Source organism: Larus michahellis, chromosome 17, assembly GCF_964199755.1.
Source record: "Larus michahellis chromosome 17, bLarMic1.1, whole genome shotgun sequence".
Taxonomy (NCBI): Eukaryota; Metazoa; Chordata; class Aves; order Charadriiformes; family Laridae; genus Larus; species Larus michahellis.
In genome coordinates this window covers 6,554,736-6,570,755 of record NC_133912.1, presented here as the reverse complement: position 1 = coordinate 6,570,755, position 16,020 = coordinate 6,554,736, and positions in this window count along the sequence as shown.

The following is a 16,020-nucleotide window of genomic DNA, read 5'->3' as shown; positions in this document are numbered from 1 at the left end:
AAAACAATGGAATCCATCAATTTTAAAGGGAACTTCTAAAAGTTTCCCTTGACAGCACGAGTCAAATAGTTGTGAACCATTATAAAACACTGCTGAGCCTAAAATAACATGTCCAGAGATTTTACTAAAGTCTCGTCCCTCTGTATAGCTATTAGCAAATGACAATACTAATGCTTTAGCTGATGTACCTTTTCTTCTGTCTGGGTTTGAAGTTCCAGTCTAAATTGTGCCTGCATGTTTCTCAGCTCAACTTCTGACTCTTCCTTTAAACCTTTAAGCAAATCCCCTTCCTGATGATGCTTCTGGAGAAAAGCCACTGCTCTTGCTACTTGCTGTTTCTCTCTAGTCTGAGCGACCTCTTGAGCTAATTCTTCACCATTATTTTTGTAGTCAAAGCTGTCCAGGATCCTTGTCACGCCCTCTGGGCAAGTCAGAATCTGAAGCAGGTAAACATAGTGATATGAGCAAATGAATTTTGTTTATAGAAATGAACTTGCTTCTGGCATTGGGTTTGTAGTGGGTGTAATAAGCAGGGCTTTTAACGATGGCGTTCTGTTGGGTTGATTTGTGTAGGAGGTTACTGTAACTGCACTTTGCCATGTGCCTGCATATATGCCCCAGCCTGTGTGCCGTGCACATCCTGTAGGTTGTCAGTCAGGATGGATATCTGTGTGCTTAAAGGATTTGTGAATTACTGTGAGGCTCATGCAGGGAGGGGTGAGGCATGAAAAACATGAAATGCTTCTACCTGAAGGTTGCTGTAGAGATCCAGGACTCTGTACAGACATACTTGGCTCAGAGCTTCCAGCTTTACTATCTTCACTGCTGAAACTTGTAGTATTTGAGTTAGAGAGTCTGGTGAATGCTCAACTTCCCAAGAATGTAGTTTCTATTAAGCAAAGGAGAATGAAGGGTAGGAATTTTCCACACCAACAAATAGTACTGTGGTCACCAGAACTAGCGAGGTCCTGTTTCCTACAGAATTGTGATGGGAAGTGTGAGTCAGCTTGGACTACTCTTTCTCTAAGGTTATAGAGGCTCCAAGGGAAACTTTTCCTACCTACTAAGGCATAGGGTCACACTGCAATTTTTCCTCAGAAGACTTTGTAAAGTCTGTATTTCTCTTCTACCTACCTGTTTGTTTTCATAAAATTTGTAAGTGCTTTATTTTTCCAAGTCCTCTATGCCCCTGCAAAGTTAAGTGAAATCAGGAAATGAATTAAAAGTTTGACATTAGGTTAATAAGAGGTAGGCAGATACCTGCTCCCAGAACAGATTACAGTGTTACTCTGCTAGCAAAACCCAGGATACACAGGAGGAAAAACAGCATGTTATACATGTAGATCCACCCTATGTAACAAAATCCTAAAATACTGGAAGCTAGAATGAGGACCATTAAAGCTCCAAAATCCAAAAGACAGGTTGAAACAGGAAAAAGAAAAAACTACATTTAGGCATGTGAGCAAAAGAAATAAATGTGGTGTTTTTCTTTGATAAAGAAAGTGCTTTTCCACCTGTGCTGAGGCAGTAAAATATATAGACCAGTACAAGGAGACACGGAACATTTAAGTTACACCTGTAGCTGCTCTGATAATACAGCCACCCATGCAATGTCTGAAGCTAGCCTGTATGTTTGTATCACACAATGAAGATAACATTCATTCTTGCAAAGCAGTGAGGTGACAATGGCAGGAGTAGCATAAATAAAATGCCTTAAACTCACTTGCTGTTCTGTGAAGTTAGTATCTGGCATTTGTAAGCCAAAAAGACAAGTTGACAACTGATGCGGAATTTCTTCCAGAAAATGTAGGGTCTGTTTGGGCACTGTTAAGTCTGGGCTGAGGCTTGAATGCTTGATTTCTTCCCATTGTTTCTGACGGAGGGCTTGTTCTGCATGGTAGTGATGTTCTGACAGTTCTTTCAGAAGTGAATCCTTTCTGCTGGTTGCTTCTATTCCTTTATTAGGCTTCATCCCCTGAAACTATAGACGTCCCAGCTGAAATATCTTCATGGTCAGGAACATCAAAGGAATGGGAATTGAGTCATACTGAGCCTAAGATCTAAAAAACATAGCCAGAAACTAGATTTCCATATTCACTTAATTAACATAAGTAGCCTGATTTACTGTGGGACTAAGTACCCAAGTTACTGAAAATAAGGCCACTGCTTCTTATACCTTAACGCCGAGAAATGAAAACTAGTTTAGTTTCTGTTTTGCTCTGCAGTAGTCAGAACAGAAAGTTTCTTTCTTCGTTAATAAACTCCTTTTTGCTTCAGTTTCCTTTTCTGAAGTGGTGTGGGAAAATTGAAAGGAATTCAGAAAGGAAATGGAAAACTTTCTTTTCTTGTGTATCAGCTGAGAACTCTAAGCCGTCGCAATGACAACCTTACCCAATTTCCTTTATGGTGTTCCTTTTCCTTAGCCTTGGATGATTCATAAAAGGAAAAGATAGTCCTTATTTCTTCCATCAATAAGGACAGTTCCAGATCTGCCAGTTCACAAGCATGCTTCTCAAAGAAAAACCTACAAACAAATACGCATGAGACAGGACTGAAGCTAGATTACTACTGTTTATACAGTCATTACTATGAGGCACTTGTGACATTCTTACATACATTGCCTGGAGAACAAGCAGTAGACTGTAACAGGTATATTCTGTTGAGCCAGACACAAAACGCAATTATAAGCCTTCTGGGGAGAAAACCTTCCAAATTTGCAAATAACATGTTTTTGTAACTAAAAATGCAGAGGCAATTAAACAAGGCAGAACAAGGATTTCTTACCTTGTCTGGATTTCTTGTTGTACTTGGCTGATCCTTTCTAAATGTGAAGTGGGTAGAACAGGTGATACTATGGAAGTCAAAGCCATTTCCTGACTTGCTTCAGCCCTTAATGCCTCTGAATGAGCAGCAGATGCTTTTAAAGTACTCCTTGATGAGTAGCCTGTTGAAGAAACATGAGAGAATATACTTAACTGCTGAATCATTACATTTTGGGTACAGTCAAACCTTATAATGCACTTCTTAGGATTTTTTTTTTGTTCCTTTAACTCTACATTATTCAATAGTTAAATTCACAGTGCTCCTGGCTCGAAGGAAACGAAAAGACCTTTCAAAAAGTCATTTATCAGTCTGTTCTTGTTACAAAAGAGCGTTTTACCAGTCAAATTTATACTTTTAACAAAAAAGCATGTTTCATCAATAATTCCTTGAGAGTCATCTGGATATGAAAATTCTGAAATCTGTTTGTATTGCTTATTGAGAAAGGAAATCTGGTTTACGCCACTTGTTCCTTTTCAACTGCAAATAAACTTCAACAGCACATAAATTTTAACTCAGTAGAGTCTTCTTGCTGCCTATCTAGACAGTCATTTCCAGTGTAGAATCTGTTTCAAGCATGAATTATTGAATGCTTGGGCGGGGGATTATTTTAGAGGAAAAGAGGTTGAAAGTACACATCTCTCTACTTATGTTCATTTAATTTTTGTTACTAATCACCAATGCTAGTCTACTGGAGGTAAAATAAAACGGACAATTTCCTCCATCTTCTTGTACTGGAAATATTATAATGATAATCTCACCCTTAGTTAGGCTGGAAATTGTTAAGTTGCATGACCTAAAATACTATTACTGAAATGAAAGTGAACACTGCCCCCCTGTCCCCCCCCCAAAAAAGCAGCTATTTAATTCTGTGTGTATCAATTATTTTAATGCAGTCCTGCTGTTTAAATAGTTGAAAGGTTCTAACAACATGTTTTTGAAGGCCAGAATAAATTAAGGTACCTTTATCTTCTCTCTTACCTGATGTGTCAGGGGATACACTACTTATGCTATTTTCTTCCAGCATCTGAATCGTAGACTTGAGTAGTGGGATCAGGTTTTGTTGGATGACCTTGCATGTACTATGTGAGTTACCACTAATGCCATAAAATCTGGTTGTCTGATAGTTTTCAAAACAGTGTTGTGACCCAGAGAAAAGTACCTGAAACAGCACAAAGCAGACAAAGGCCATTTCGTGCCTATCAAAAATATCATTGGAAAAAAGCATCATGCATTCTCATGAAAACCTTATATTTTCAGTTCATAGCTATCCTATGCAAATTGTCCAGTGACTCAATAAGATGCTACAGTACTTTGCCTCAACAGCTTAAAAGCCTTTTGCAATGGTTATAGTCCCACAGCTCTCAGATTTTTCCACATCCTTAAAGCTGATGTAAAAGTTGTAAAATATGATTTGAACTACATTACTTTTATTTAATGTCCTCAGTTTCTCTGGAATCCATTTGTAAGTGCCATACATGTAATAAAATGCTTTCTATTCAACATTATGGTCTAATAATCTTATCTCATTTGGACTAATAAGCTGAAATTTAGTTAATAGTGATGATCTCATGGGAATGGAAGAGCAGAAGAGGACATAGAGACCTCCCAGGGAACTTTAAAGGAAGGACTGAAAAGAGAGGAAGAGGATTAGGGAAGTGCATTGATTTTTAATCTTTTTATTGTAAGTCATCCAAAATTGGAATGTGGAAACCTGTTAATGCAAAGAGTAAGGAGTAGATCCTGAGACAATTGAGTTAATGGAAAGACTGACTGACTCTCTTGTCAGAAGGATTTGGGTCTACAGTTCTTGACACGTTACAGGTTACGGGATTTTAAAGGTCCCTTTGAGAGAGAGGGACTTGTGATCCTCTGTACTCAAGCATTTTTGAAAATCATTTTGCATCCAGAAAAAAATGTTCACAGGAGTTGTGGAATGACTAATATATTGCTTCTTCCCTAGGAACTAGGGAACTAGGAACTTCCCTAGGAACTTCAGGTGTCCAGTTGTTTAAAATCTCTCTGCAAACAAACTGACAAGTTGGCAATTGGACTAGATGATTGTTGATTCCTTTCCAAGTGAACTATGCTAAGCTAGTCTATTCTAACTTTTTTCTAACCCTGCTGATGAAATACTGCCTTTTGAAGTGTAATTTGATTGAATTTCCAACTGTCAAAGCCTTTGATATGTACTTTATAAATGAACTTTAGCAATTCTCATTTAAGATTTTTGTTATTTTACAGGGCTTTGATTTCTTGCAGCAGTATTCTTGGATGGATATTCTCAGAATATGGCAACTGCTTGTGCTTTTGCTAGAAAGTAAGTAACATGATTGCTTTTTATTGGCCTTAAGGTGAAGTCAGTACCTTTGCCTGCTGTGTTTGGATATTTGACAGGTCCCTCAAATATTCCAGTTTGGTGTATGCAGTCTCCACATTAGCTTGTTGTTTCAGTATACGTTCCTGAGACTCAGAGGCTAGGGCAAGTATGACCTGGAAGAAATGATACAAAATATAAGCCTACTTCAAGTGGACTGCAAATCCTGGCTTTCATTTGCTTTCTTACACACTATCTGGCAAGTCAGTAGCTACAAATCTGGTGTAACTGTAATAACTCTAGAGCACTAGTGTCTGGGTAGCCCTTAAAGAACTGTCATGGAAACTGAATATGATGCAAAGAAGGGCCAAAAAAAGTTTCCTGGCAATATATTTCAATAAAGTTTATTTGACATCTGTTCAATCAGTAAAAAGCTTTTTGTTTACTTCAGCTGGTATTGCTTGGAGAAAAATAGATTAATTCTCTGTAGTACTAGGTAAAACTTATTTGGGGAAGTGCTGATGATGGTTTCAAGGGCTGAATATAGATTAGCCTGTGTGGAAGTCTTTTAAGTCTTTAGATGTTTCTTAGTATCCCCTGCAAGAAAGAAGAGTGTACGAAGAGAATTCAGCTATGCAAATGCCCTCCTATCTGAATCGCACCTGTATCCAGCCCTACAGGGAATATGCACTGATTCTTAACAGAGTGGTACTTCCTGATCTCCTAGATCTGTTCCAGCTTTAACAGCTGTGATTTTATATGGTAGGTTGCATTTATTCTCTGTCAGTGTCTGCTCAGCTCCTGACATAATGAATCTTTTCCACTTATGAAAATACAGGAAAGCATAGCATTTTTGTCAGGTCTCCTCTCTAACTCCAAAGGCCAGCCCGTGTCCACTCCTAGCCCAGCCACCATTGTTCTACAGTTCCATTGGATTTCTTTCCTTAATGAAATCCAGCTTCAATTACGCAGTTTAATGAGACATTGCTGTTGCCAAAAGTCTATTATTAAACATCCGAGTGATTGGTGTCTAGGATGACTGGGGTTTTCACCATTTCTTTTTGTTGTTGACGTCTGTCTTTCCACTTTTTGTTTTTCTTCTGGTGTTTGGTTTTTTTTTTCTGATTGGGATTGAGAGAAGGCAGGTGGGAAAGGAGAAACTCTTCACAAATTGCAGTTCCTGGAACTGGAAGTATCACAGTATACTGGATTCAGAGCTGTCATTTTAGAGTGCCTCTGAAAGGTACACCAGAGCATTCTGTGGACTGGGACCGGGATGTTCAGCCCAACCCAGCAGTGACCTCACCTTTCTGAGCTTTGGGTTTGTTACTGTCTCAGTACTTGAGATGTGGCTCCTTTGCTTTTCTCTCTCTATCAGCTGCATGTATAGTCGTTCTTCTTCTAGTTGCATCTTTTCAATGAACTCCATCAGTTTCTCCAGTGCCTGTTTGATCTCCAACAGAACCTGTATTTCCTGTTCTTTTTCATCTCTGTCAGCTATAAACAGCAAATATTAGCAGTAGTACCCATCTAAATAATGTATTGGAAATTCACAGAGCAAATCTGAAGTAATATGCCTTCTCAATGTGCTTCACCACATCTACATTCTTTATCTTTTAGAACAGCCCAATTTTCAGATCCTACCTCTGTATTGTCTTGCTTCAGGAGGATGTAAGTAGTTTGTAAAGCTTAAGCTAACCTGTCAGAGGGAGCAAAGATCACAGAAAATTATGTACGACCCTGCCTCCCTCTTTTCTGGTTGTAGCTACCCTTTTGTACCTTTGAATAGCAAGGATAGTTCGGTGGCCAGCCAGTTACTAAAATATTTTGAGGTTCTTCTCTCAGCTTCCTGCAGAGAGGACCCTTTAAGAAAATCGCACATTTCCTCAATGTTTTTCACTTTTTCCTTGTATTTTATCTGTAAGAAATGGGAGAGAAGAGGGAATTTTAGATAATGTTGCAAACTTGTGAGGTAGTGACATATTGTGATACTCTTTCCTCTGACAGAACAAGAGGTTGTCTGATTTGGTTATTGCTTTTTTGTAGCCTTTTAATTATTCTGATTGTGTAGAAACTGATTACAAATCCCCTATTTATGATACCACTATGAATTGCGTTGTCTTTGCTGTGTATAGACACATACTGAATTTGAACTGTTTGTTACTCTGTTCGGACACCTGACACCTTTCCCTTATGCTGGGAATGGTTGCATTGAAGTAGCAACATCTCCGTTCATTTGAATTTTTGGTTTGCACTGTACTCGGGAGAGAAGTGTCTTGGATCCAGAACACCACCATCCTGGGTGCAGCATCAGTGATATTTGAATTTGATACATACGAACAAGACTTCCTTAAGGAATTTTTAAAGAACTTTCCTGAAGCCAGCTGCAAAAAGAATGCACCATACCTTCTGTGCCTTTCCCTCTTTTGCAGCATCAAGCACATGAAGAAATAGAGAGTTCAGCTTTTGAAGAAGCTCTTCTTCCTTTTTTCTTCTGCAATGCCAATATATATGCCTTGAATTTATTTCCTTTTCTAGAAAGTCCACCTGTAAAGCAATGACCGACATAATAGCTCAGATTTGCAGGAAGCTGAAGGAAGATTATAAACTTAATTGAAGCTAGTGATGAAATATCCATTCAATGCTTTTGATAGCATGTATCCAACTTTGCTGCCACAGGGGATGGATGCTTTGCAATCCTAAGTCTGCATGTTATATTCATGTCCAAATGCAATGTGTATTTCAGGGTAGGGGACGGATATGAAATAGAAGATACAAAGATCAGCAGAAGAAGGTACAGAGAGAAAGGAGAGGAAAAAGCTGATCATGAAAAGAGGAGAGGTAAGTAAAATGAAAAGTGAAATTTCCTCTCAGTAGTGGAAAAGCATCATCAAAGAATTTTCCACAGATATCAAACCTGTAAGTAAAGATAGTTTGCTGGAGCTGTAATTACCAGTTCTGGATCTGAAGCTCTTCTTGGTAAAGCTCCAAGAGACTGAACAGTAGGAATTACACTGCGTGTCCAGGGGTTGGTTTGAGCACCTATAACAGGCCCAATTTCACCTGTAATTGGACTTATTGTTCTGGCACCAATAGTTATAGGGACAAGGCCTGTGGATAAAGAAAAACTAAGTATAATGCTTAGAATTTAGATCACAAATTCCAGCTGCAGCCCTAGTGAGCAGCTTTTAGTAAAGTTCAAAAGGAACTGACATTGATTTCAAATAACTTAATGAAAAACAAACTGAATTTTCCTTAGCTGTAAATGCCATGTACCAAGTATTGGACCAAGGCACTGCAGACTTTCACCTTCAGAGAGCATCTATTTACAGCCCTATCACTGAGAAGAATATCAGAATAGTTCTCCTAAAGAGTATGGTAGATTTTTGAAGGGCTGAAAGCCAGAGTGTGGTTTAGTCTCAGTCCTAGCTCTCCTTCACCATTACTCTGGTATTGTTTGTTTTGAATGTACACACTCTGCAAATTGGTATTTTCCATTCAGTGTTGGGGTAGAAACTGATGTGTTTAGGTAAGGTCATTTCCTTGCTCTGAAAATAACATGCCCTTGTCTCTTATTGTTTACATCATCCAATTCAGTTTCCTGCTCTACCTTTTCCGTTTCTATCTTCCATGGTTCCTGCGAGTGGAGAAGGCTGCCTAGTATTCCAGTCCCAGTCAATTCCCAGAATTGGCACCATCAAACCAGACCCACTGGGATCTGGGATTTTCATTCCAAACACCGCAGGGATCCACATCTCTGTGCCAGGATATTTGATCATACCTAGTTTGTTCAAAAAGATGAGAAACATAAACCATTGAGCAGTTTTGTGATGAAAAGAACTGTTTTCACTTTCAGAGGCTTACAATGCTATCCAAATAATACTTGGCTGAGTTTATCGTAAGATTTGCTAGAGTGGCTATTGTGACAAAAAACTTCCTGGAAGTTTGAAGTGCTGATGTGGTGGCCAAATCCTGTGATGGAAATGGGTGCATTGCTGCAGTCTTCAGTGTAATGACACCTGTTTACTGCTTAAAACAGGCTGGTTGTTTTATACCTACCCAGTTTACCACCATTACTCTTGAGACTTGAAGCTATTTCCTGTTTTTTCTCCAGGCTTTGCAAGCAATGTATTGCATGATAAAACCTAGTGGTGAAAGACTTCTTCATATCTTCTACTGAAGCTTTTAGTACTGCTAGTTTGTCTGCTGCTAGACAGGTATCTTCCAAAACTGATGCCTTAAATTGCTTTAGAGCATTCACCACATGGGTTTGTGATACTAGCCAGTCAGCTTCCAACACTGCTTGGTAACTTCCACTGTGGGGCAGCACCTTGTCCTTCTGGACGTGAGCTCCATGTACTCGGGCGATTTTCCCACTCAGAGGTTCGGTGAAGGAATCTCCAAGAAGCATTAGGTTTCTGGAAGGACCCACCAGCCCACCTAGAGGTATAACTTCTCCTGTAGTCAAGGAAAAGGAAATGACAGTCAGAACATCACCTGGCAACTTGTCATTATGGTCCAGTCCTTCCCGTTTGGAAAAAGGCACAATGATCATTTACTTTACTTTACAAGCAGAAATAGATCTAATGTGACACGAGGGTGGGGAAGTTTGAGGTTGTTTATAAAATAATTTGGCTCACAAAATGTTCTTAAATAAGTCTCCTAGTTTCTACTTTAGAAGAAAATTAAGGCCCCCACTCCTTTTTTGGGGTCTAGTGTATCTTCTAACATGCGTCATAAAGAATATTAGGTATGTAAAAATACTTCCAGAACCTCAACCGCCCAAGCCTCTAAATAATGCATTTCATGCTACTTTTAATATTTTAATAGGACAATTGGACCATTTTTAAGAGTCAAATCAACTTTAGTAGTTTGTGTCATAGTTAATGAATGGTGACCTCAGGTGTCTGTTACAATTTCACTAGATGGTTTTTTTGACCTTTAAAGTGATAAACTGTAAAATGAAACTAGAGAACAGAGAAGGATTACTGTCTGTAAAAGCTAAGTTGCACAACTGTTCCACAGTTCTGTGCCTCGAATCAATCTGTTAGGGGCAGGTTAAATGAACAGTGCATACCACACTTACTGAATAATGAAGAGCATTCACCTACCAGTGTTACTATCCAAACCGACTCCAAGTATTGGAACAATCTTCCTGCCCTCTGGCTCAGTCATAGGACCCCCAATCTCCAGAGGTGTCAACATGCCAGTAAGGGGGTTAAGGTATGTCCCACCAACAGTCAACTTTTGCCCAGTGTGAGGATGGATTGTAACCCCAAGCACCGGAACCTCTATTTCTGTCACCGGATCTAGCATGAGTCCTCCCGTATCAAACATTTTTTCAGGACACAAGACTGGAAGTTTTGTCTTCACGGGTAGGCCAGTGTTGGAACAAACTGGGTAAGGAATGTAGGGAAATATAGGCACTTCAGGCTTATGATGCTTACCTACGTGTAGAACCAGAAGAAATTTAACATTGTTATGCAAACTAATGCTAATGGTAAGGAAGCATTAGAGCTCAGAATGGAAACTATGGAACTTTCAGAGGATGCTGATTTTGTTGTCTTTAGGTCCAGAATTAAATTAATGGATATAAGCCCTTACAATTGTGTGGGTTTTTTTAAATTTAATTTTTGCTTTGACCATTCCCTTAAAGTTGCAAGTTCATCAGCATGTAATTTTTTTTATAGTTTAATTAACAGAGTGGCTGAAATCTGTCAGAAACAAAGAATACCTCAACACTTCCTTACATACAAGCCTTGTAACATCTAATACATCTTATCTACACTAGTAAGTCTTACATCTAGCTGAACAACATTATCTTCTAGTGCCAAGCTAATGAGAAGCTTTCTTGGATTTTCTTTAGATTTTGTTATGGGAAAAGTACATACGAGTATAGCAAGTTGGGGTTTTTTTTTGTTTTGTTTTTTGTTTTGTTTTGTTGTTTCAACAAGTACCCCCACTAGACCTGTACTCCAAAAATAGGCAGTTGGATCAATTGGTTATTGCATTGTGGCACTTACCTGAAGGAGAATCAACAGCACAGACCAGCCTAGATCTGATGGCATCATAACCAACGTTACCAGCTACGTGAAGTACCTTTCCAGTCTTGGGATGCAGAAAATGGTTGCTAGGTACTGGCCCAGGGCACTGACTGGTCAGCAGCACAGTGCAGTGTGGGTAGGGAGTTAATAATCCAGTGACAGGATCCGTGCAGACAACATCAGGTGCTCGGGCAGTGCCATTTGAGTCTAAAAGCATTTTACAATAGATGGGGAGCAGAGATGGGGTGAGAATAAAGAAAATTATCTTTCCACTGCCTTTTACAGAAGTTGCTTGTGGGGAAAAGTCTATAGTACATGGCAATTCAATTATCTCTCTACCATGTCTGCATGAGTTTCGTAACAGTGAGGACACTGGTGTTTCATGAGTGTCCTTTCAGGATTTTAGATCTCATTGCCTCAGTCTGCAACATTCATTTAAACATCCAAGGTCAGTTTGTCCTTTTTTTTACTTCTGTTCCTTTTAGAAGGGTGAAAGAAAGAGGGGTCTTGGTGTCGGGGTACCTTTTACATTCTGTTGTACCAAAACACATGCAACAATATTAGAAAACAAAAAAACATATAGGAGCAAATTAATTGAACTTATTGAGACTTGCCTACAGTAGTTCATTTCCCTCTCTGTTGCTGGGGATAATTAGTAAGTACCCAGTCAAAGATCCTGATGAATACAAATCTGACATTATTCCTAAGAAACAACGTGGAAGAGTTTTTCTGACAACTTTGCTTTCATAACATCCCCCTAATTCGCAAGTTGTTGTTGGGGACTCAGTGAAGACATTGTTTTCTAAATACAGTCTTGTTTGACTTTTCTATTAGTTCTTTGTGACCTATGCTACACCAGCCTGCCTACATTTCCTTACACACTAATGTAATATTCAAGCAAATTTCTAGATGTTGTAGTTACCCACTAGCTCCTGCTTGGTAAGTATCCCAGTTTGAGCTTTGTTAAGGAGGTGAGCTCCCATTCCTTCATCCAGCACTCCCCATGCTTTGAGGCGCCGACTCTCATTTATTATCATGCTTGACATCTTGCTGGTTGCACCCTCTATCTGGGCTAACAGGCTGGAATTCATGAGATAAAGACAGTTACTTGTCATCTGAAGATATGGTACAATAATTTAAAGAGAGCGGAAAAGGAAGAATTGTGATGGACATGCAAATGATACCTGCGCTTTGGCAATTAGAGAGCTTGATGAGTATTTGCTTTGGCAAATGCGGTAAAAAAGACTGCTTTTCTGTTTTTCTGTTTTCTTGTTGTTGGCACTGTTCTGATTCTGACAGTGATAAGACCTGTCAGAGCACGGATGGCACACTGACTAGAACTGGTGTGATATCCCAGAGCCAAATCAGTTAGTAGCGCAAGAAACTACCCACAAATCTTGCTGTCCCCGAAATTATGATGGGAGTCTGATTCAGAGCTTATGTCTCTGTTGGAGGTTTTCTAGGCTTGATTTACATAAATATGAAAATTATGATCTGCATCATCTGATCGTCTGGATCAAGAATCAGTTTTCAGCTTCTAGGTACATGTACTGCCAACCACAAGCCAACCCAGTTGCCTGCCACAAATGCTTTCTAGCTAGCGAGAAGAAAGTTGCAGCGGAATTTTGCATTTGTTTATTACCTTGTGTAGTCTGGCTGAGACAGCGTTGTTTTGTTTCCTTTACAAGCCACCTTATTTGTCACCATCTCTGCCAATCTCACCACCTCTCGCAAGGCAGAATTGAACTTGACACAGTGCTCTTCCTGACATTTCAGATCATGCTGTAATAAGTGCATCTGTTTGTTCAAACTTTCCTCATATTCAGCAGCCAGCTCTTTCCTTTGCTGCATTTCTTCTTCTGCCTAGGTGGGATATAAGATCCAAATATGTTTTATTTGTTTTATCCAAATGTAAACAGAGCTCACAACCTTTCTGCCCTTTATTAAAATGGTAAAGATTAGAAATTTAAAATAATTTTGGTGTGTTCATTTGAATTTGAGCATACATATGCCGAAAACTCTAATATGCTGAGTTACAATTATCTAGCATGTTAAGTGATCATCTGAGCAAGCTAATATCTTAGGGTATCCTTTAAACAAGTGATGTAATAAGTCCCTAAGAAAGAATTGGATTTTGCAACTCCTTACTGTGTAGCATATGCATTTTTCCAAGTGAGACAATGAGGATATTTCTGTTTTCAAGACATGAAATAGTTTCATTCTTAGAACTTTTGTAACAATGTAGACAAATATAATTCTGATGTGGAAAAAGAAGTTGCAACACACACTCAAGCAGATGAATTTATGCTGAAACTTGAACTGAGCTTTACCTGCTGTTTTGCTTTTAAGTAAGCCTCTGTCATTTTGGTCTCATAAGCCTCCATGTCTTCTGGGTTACTCAGTGTTTTTATCCAAAGGTTTTTCAGTGAAGATATTTCACTCGTAAGCTTGCGATATATAGTTTTCACCTGAGGGGGAAAAAAAAAAAGAAAAGAGAAAAAGATTATATTAGGACTGGAAGAGATGATTTAGAGGTGGTGAAGTCTCTCTTCAAAACAGATGCCTCTCTATGTAATTTAAACACATGCTGGTGTCTGAGTTTTCAGTAAAAATACATTAATGTTAGCTTTGTCTCAGATTAGGGTATGGTGATTTCTCCACACTACTCATCTGTTCACTGCATGCTGTAATGCCAGCTCCCTCTACTGTCCTTTAGACCACAAATGAAGTTAGATGAATGAAGTTAGTATTACAGGTAGGTTCATCATTAGGGCTGTGAAATGCTATCCCATTGATTTCATCTGAGAGTTTATTATAAAATTCAAATAACAGAATGATGGTCCATATCTGTGTTACTGTGTATTCGTTTATTCCTTTATTTCTCCTCAATTTAATATGCAGTTCTCAGGTGTTTGGCTAGGAAATCCATATTATTTTCATTTTACAGATGAAAAATTGAAGCTGGAAGATGAAGTTACTTTCCAAAAATGGTATTGGTTCAGTGCAGAACCATAAGAAAAGCAGGATGTTTTGCCTTAAGGTCACTACTCTTCCCACTGTATTACATGGTATTAACAACATGCTTAAGAATATGGGTGCATAATTGTGTTTCGTGTTCTAGAAAGTTGAAATAAAGCATGTAACTAAAAGCCAAAGGCTAATGAAACAATGGTAACAGACAAAGTTACATGTTTTAGGCTCTTTCTACATAAATATGAGTAGCCCCAAAACACAATTTACCTCTTCTTTGAAATGTCCCAGTTTGGTTGTTACAGATAGTGACTGTCTCAGCAAAAGTTCAAAGAAAACATTGGTATTAAATGACTCAAGGTCTATCTGTTCTTCAGGCTCCCAAACATCACCCCTTTTCAGGAAGCAGGCTGAAACATGGATATTCATTTATTAGTATTTTTTTCATTTAAGACTGTTTTTTGAATAAAGAATGCATGTAAAACATGGAAATTAGCAGCCATTGCACATTGCTAAACATGGGATTCTGGCTCCATTATATGCAAGTAACCAGGTAGATGCACTGTTGTTTAGCCTTTTTATTATCTGACCTGTTCCATCAGTGCTGCAATTCATAATTCATACTACCTTTGTGCTGCAGCAAGGGGTGACATTTTTTAATGGGAAAGACTGTTGATATATTGGAGGAATAGCTGTCCAGATTATACTTCAGCTGCTGCCTTCGAAATGGAGGGCAGGTAGTGCCTTTCTGTGACCAGCTGAGTCCCTGACAAAGCAGCTGTAAAACACAACAAAATTAAGCAAGTAAGTTCCTTTTCTTATTTTGACATGGTCTATTAACATGATTCACATGTTATTCACTCAACAAGCAGGATGCATCATCACCTGTTCGGCAAAGACCCTGAGAGTCTGTTTTCTAAATACATCATTAATCTGTTCTGAAACAGAAGAATTAATAATCCCAGCAGATTAAGTCTGAAACCAAGGGGAAGGAAGTATAGTTATCTGGTTTTTGTATCTACTGCATGAATAAATCACATTTTCTATCATTACCTCAGTAGTCTGATTGCAGAAAAAGCCTGTTGGTTTCAGAACATGCTAGAAACGTAAAGGAATGGCTGTTTGGTGGATTAACAGTCTGAAGGACCATCTTGGTTTTTAATTGTGAAACAGCACATCTGATCTCAGGTATGTTGTGGTCGCTGTGACTTTTGTCTGAATAAGGAGTGCAAAACTGAATGTCACATGAATGACCATTGGAGAAACTTATTCATGACTGACAGTTATTTATAATGGCTTTCTAGGACTTAGCTATGTCTTTTTTATTTTGAGGCAGGCTTGGTCAGATGTTAAAGAAAAAATAGTTATAATCTTATTGATGATCTCATTCCTTCCTGAAGAGATGTGAGTTGTGAAGAATTTTATTATTTTCTAATGAATAAGAAAATAGGAATGAAATTCACCTACATCTTGAGTGTCTCTAAGCGGCCTGAGTAACAGGTAAATATACTAGGGCTTTGGTGGTGCTGGATCAATTCATAGGGATGAATTTTACCCCATATATAAAATATGAGGTTGAGCTCCAATTTATTCTAATTTTCAACTTTATAGGTGATGCCTAAGGGAACAAATAGCTTGTAGGTTCATTGTACAAAATCTTGTAATATCCTCTAAAAAAAATTTTTGTGTAACTGTTACTTACTGTTAACGCCACAGAGGCAATAAGCAATATCAGAAGACCTGTGATTATTCCAGTAATTGCTGTCCAGTTGGATTTCAGTAGGAGATCTCGTTTTTTTGCAATGCCCACCTGTACAGCGTATCTGGGTGTTGTGGGGAAGAATGGCCCCTCTTCGTAACACTGTCCTC